Source organism: Etheostoma spectabile, chromosome 6 (genome assembly GCF_008692095.1).
Source record: "Etheostoma spectabile isolate EspeVRDwgs_2016 chromosome 6, UIUC_Espe_1.0, whole genome shotgun sequence".
Classification (NCBI taxonomy): domain Eukaryota; kingdom Metazoa; phylum Chordata; class Actinopteri; order Perciformes; family Percidae; genus Etheostoma; species Etheostoma spectabile.
The window spans coordinates 1,147,745-1,153,242 of NC_045738.1; positions in this window are offsets into that span (position 1 = coordinate 1,147,745).

The window sequence follows — 5,498 nt, forward strand, 5'->3', positions numbered from 1 at the left end:
TCCCCACTGAGCAAGGCACAGGGCAGGAGGTAGAGGATTCTTGAGGCATTTCAAACGGTTGATATACAATTAACTGTTACGGGCAGATTAACATAAAAACCCAACATTCTCATGCAAACCACAAGAAATGCAGTTTATTTTTGTTCTTCTTACTGGTTTTGAACTCTGTTGCTCCGGTAACTCTTCCTGCCGTAACACCGTAAACAATTTGCAGACCGCATAAGACCCTGCTGGTGGCTCAGGGCCTCCTTGTTAGGCTGCCAGGTTGCTGGGATATCTAGTACATATAAAAATGCATATGTGTTCTTCTGTTTTCTTCTGTTCATGGTTCCACACACTTCAGTGATACTTGTGGATGAGACGGGGAATAACAGAAAAAAACCTTATGAACAAAGCCTGACTCACTAAGTCACCTGGAAACAAAAAAAAAGAGCTTTGATGTGAATGTAGATGGCAGGTTACAACCTATGGCGTGTAACATGAGGCTGGTGGGAAGTTGGTTTCATTTGTTTACTCGGTGGGTTTGGATATTGCATGATGAAAAGTTGTTTTTGCTGTTTTTAATTTCATTCTTGCATGCTTTGTGTTGAACATTTCGAGGTTTTATGTATCTAAATAAATAAAATGTGTTTGTGTAAGCTTCTGCGTGTGCATGCAGGAGCATGTTAGTGTGTGTAGGTGTCTGCACACCCATGACTGTGTTGGTTTTCCTGTGGTGGATGTGTTGTGTGTGTGGTGTGTGTGTGTGGGTGTGTGTGTGTGTGTGTGTGTGGTGTGTGTGTGTGTGTGTGTGTGTGTGTGAGTGATTTGAGAATCTGTACAATTTTTTTTTTTATCATGGGGGCTTTCCAGAACATCTCTCTCTTTGCTTGCAAATGTTCCTCCCAACGGCCCCCATTGAAATCTGCACTCTTCTTGTTTTCCTTCCCCTCTGATGCGTTTTTTTCCCACCTGCCAGACTCATGCAATGATTCAGCATTTGCAATAAAACAGCAACCATCCCCGGTAGTCTGAAAACCACCACTCTGTTGTATTTGGATTTGATTGAAATCAAGGTGTAACATGGCCATTCTTTGTGGCAGGGGTTTTCCATGTGTAAAGCAGATTTATATAAAAAAAGAAAAAAAAAAAAAAAAAAATCTTTTTACACAATGGACCATGCGTGGCAGGCATCTGGTCTTTTATCATGATCCTTTTAAAAATATTGTCAAAATATGCAATGTGTTACAGTTGAAAGCAGTTTTGAGTTTGAAATTATATGGTCATTTTCTTTGAATATTCTTAAACAAAAGTTTTTGTCTTGCTAACGTCGTCCCATATGGCTACAAAAACACTTGAAAAAGTGTTTTTAGCCATATTGGAGTGAAAACAACATCAGTTTAGAATTTGAGTTTTGTTTGACCTGTATACTCTGATTTTATCTGACATTAATTTTGAGTTCTCTTAAAGTTTTGGAGGCTGGCTCTAGCAGTCTCCAGCAACACAGCAGGATGTTAAGAGAGACATCATGAAGGACCAGAGACAGGTGGGAGCACATCATTGTGACGGCTTCTCGGAGCGATCGTATGATAAAAAATTATTTTTCTTGCTTAAACTTGAACATGTGTGTGTGTGTGTCAGTGGGTGAAAAGCCTGAAGTAACAAATTTAGTCCGCCTATTAAATCTTGAAATTGGACCACCATTGAGCTCTCCTGTTACACCATACTTTAGGCTACCACAAGCAGAGGATCCAGCTTTCCCCAGTTTTGCTTTGTGGACCATTCTAGCAAAGCAGTTGACCATAGCAAATAACAAACTGGACTTTTTTACTCACCAACCTCTGGATGAGCATGCAAATGGGCAGAACCGAAGAGTATAATGGTTCAGAAAGCCCCAGTAACTATTCCGTTGATGGTTTAGTTGTTTAAAAACAGACATTTAAGTGGGTGTAGTGACCATCTGTGCTGCCAGTTAGAATTGGGCACATTCCTTGGCATATGATGAAGACATTGTTAAAAAAGTATGGAAGGAGTCATGTCCTGATTTTAGGAGTTTTAAAAATCACCCTTTATGAGACATTTAGCACCTCATCAGAACTTTCCAGACCGCGTTGTTGTTAAGAAAGGATGATTGGAGGCTTGCCAACCGGCAGCCATGGTGAGCATGACTGGCAGGTGTTGGTGGCTGTTTCCACTGGTGGCGTTTCCCAGTATGGTCTACATCATACCGAGGACGGGCTGCATCTGTTTTAAAAGCGGCTATATGATCTGAGCGGTCAACACAAAGGCTTTGTAAAAGGTAGGTACTTTCATGAGGCATAACGATAGTATGGTTTTGATGGCAGCCATGCTTTTTTTTGTCTTTCAAGTTATTGGATATTTAAGGTTTGTGTGAAAAACTGCAAGCAACAAAGCTAATCGGTCCAGCTCCACGCCACACTGCTCCACACATTTAGACCAACATCCCATGCGAAGCACAGTCACGTTAACGGCAGGGAGTTGGGTGTGAAATTCCTCTCTGCATTGAAGTCATTTTTCTTGAAACGTGCTCTCATTCAGTAAAATAAACTGACCAATTTACCCTTCAATGACTAATTGAAATGGTTTTGAGGAAACCTTCATTTTTAAGGAAGAAAAATAGGACTTCATCCCTCTTCCACCTCACCAGCCTCCTACCTCTCCACCGTCCCTCCCTCCCTCCATCCCTCATCAAAGGTCAATCAATGGGCCCGCAGTGTAACACTGTGTGCGCCTCCAACGGTCATTTATCATCATATACTTGTTTCCAAAAAAGAACCATTTGTGTAATGAAAGCTCAGAGGGAAAAAATTAGGAAAAACCTGTAATAAAAAACAGACATGCCATGTAGGAGGCGAGGAGGTGACGTCTCATTTGCTGCCAGCCCTCCCCAAGGTGGTGGTGTGTGTGTGTGTGTGTGTGTGGGTGGGGGGGGGGGATGAATGAATTAAGGTTTGGATGCAAAGAGTGAGCTTTTTAGATGCTCATCGCTTTTATGAGGCTGCAAGCAGAACCAAACGCACCGTTGTTGGGTTGGCTCTTTATAGCTGAATGCTCTTGCACAACGGCATCACCACCAACTGCCATGTTCCCAGAACTGAGGCACATTTTTCCACTGTTAAGATGTCACCAAACAAATGTTGAGAATGTACTGTATGCCCGGCAGAAGGCAGATGTAGGAAGAGGCAGAAAGGGTTGGAGAACATCTGCAGGGAAACAGTGTTTGGGCTGACATAGTGATGGTGGTAGACATTAAACAAATCAAAACTTTGCAGGTTTGGACAAATGATTATTTTAAACCCTTTTTCTATCATGGCTAATGCTGTTTAAGCACATTAAAAATCTGGGCACAAGTAAAGGAATACTACTTAGTATTGTTAGTAGCAGTATTCTATCTGTTTGAACATACATTTCTGCATATGTCGAAGCTACTTTTTAAAAGTGAAAGAAGCACACATACAATAAACTAACATGCTTGCGTGTTTACAATAATACCATATGGTAAAGAGAGGGATATCCTTTCCTTTTTGTACTTGGTTTTCTGTTTTCTGTTTTTTGTGTCTTTGAAAAACAAAAGAAAACAATAGGTATGTTTAAGAAAAAAAGTCTACCGCCACATGCTCCCAGCTGCAGTGCTAACATGCCGATGCTATTGTAAGTGGGTCTAATAATTCGCTAATTTTCACCATCTTTTTAGCAGTCAATAAAAACAACTGGAAATACATACTTTTTCCAGAAATGTGTTCATAAACTGAAATATTGGACAGACTTGATGATGTCACTTGAAGAAAAAGTTAAGTGATTACCAAAGTTGTTGTTGTTATCATTCTTCTTCTTCTTCTTCTTCTTCTTCTTCTTCTGCGTATTCTTCTTCTTCTTCTTCTTCTTCTTCTTATATTATTGTTATTATTATGATAAGTACACCCAGCATGGACCTGTTGGTCATGCAACATTGTGGGTGTCTTTGATTGGGGCCAGGTTTTGCTTTAAATAACTGACTAATTGAGGTTATGCAACCTTTATTTATAACCTGTGCTGAGGTCCAGTGATGGTAATCTTTCAGGGTATTTTTTGCCCCAAAATCAAACTGCCAGGCGACCGTACCCTACACACTTCGCCAGAACGTACACCTTCACCATCTTTTCCTGTGTCAGCTGAGCGCAGAAATTCTGAATTCAAAGCTGTGAGGTGCTGGTCAGGGATGTGTAGTAGACAGAAGTGGAAGTGCGGTTCATTCCCATAAAAGCACCTTACATATATAAGTTAGGTTGATGCAAACAGATGTGCAGAAGTCTTGTTGTCCCACATGCACTATTAACTCTGTTAACTGTGGATAATCCTGAACAGGTGAGCAGTGGGTTCTCTTCAAATGTTGCAAAGTCTGAGCAGCAGCCAGAGAGGATTGTGGTCGTGTTCCTGCAGGGAGACCCATCCTAGACTACAGTATGTGTTCAAAATGAGAATGTAGGAGTTACCTGTAAGATGAAAAACATTTGATAAAACCCATCTCACGCACACAGCTAAATTAAATGCTATTCTTGTGAGTTTTCACCTGTAACCACCCTGGCAACTAGACAAAGTTAGCTGTGTGAAATAATTGGCATAAAAATACTCTAAAATCCACACTGTGCCTATTATCATCCATCAAGAGCTTTGAAGCCACGAGGTAATGGACTACTGTGCTCAATTATTCCTTGACACCCTTTTTAGCAGGGAATCAAACCCAGCACATGTGGTGGCAATGAAAGTTAACTGACGGTGATTGTTGGTAATTGGTAATTTGGATTATTTATCGAGCATGAAGAATTTACAGTTTGCAATTTTAGCCACACCTTGTTTCCTTACCTATCTAAGCAGAGGGCGCTGTCCAATGGATGTGCATGAGGAGAGGTAACGCTTCTTAGGCTTAATCCTACTGGACACACATATTATAAATGGTATGGAACAACTTGAACTCAGACAGGGCTTTGTTATTAAGAAGTTAAAAAAAAGAGAACATTAATTTGCGAGAACTGTTTCTCTTTCGCTCCTGTGAGCTGATCCAAGAGGCAACAAACACTCTGGAGAAGTGTAAGAGTTTTGGTTACAGTGGTTTATGCAGCCTAACATTAAACATAAGCTTGTATATGGCAGGCTTCACTATGTTTACAATCCATCCATAACTTCTAAACTTCTCTTGTTTAATTTTATGTTCCAACTTGTAGACCATAGCGACTATATTATCTACTTCCACCCTCTTTGTCCCGCCAGTCTCCGTCTCATTTTATCTCGCCATATTTTCCTGCATCTGTCCTTGGTTTTCCCTCCTCTCCTTCTCTCCTCTCAGCTCCAGATTGGCTACTGCTGTCACTAAGGATAACCAGACCGTTAGGAGAAAGTCAGGAGATGAGATGAGTGCTACCGTAAAATGACTCAGGGCTGGTTAGGGTTCCCTTGAAGCAGCGGGTCCTGGATCATTTCAGTTGTCCCTAAAGATTGAGTGTACAGTACAGTTTGTGTTT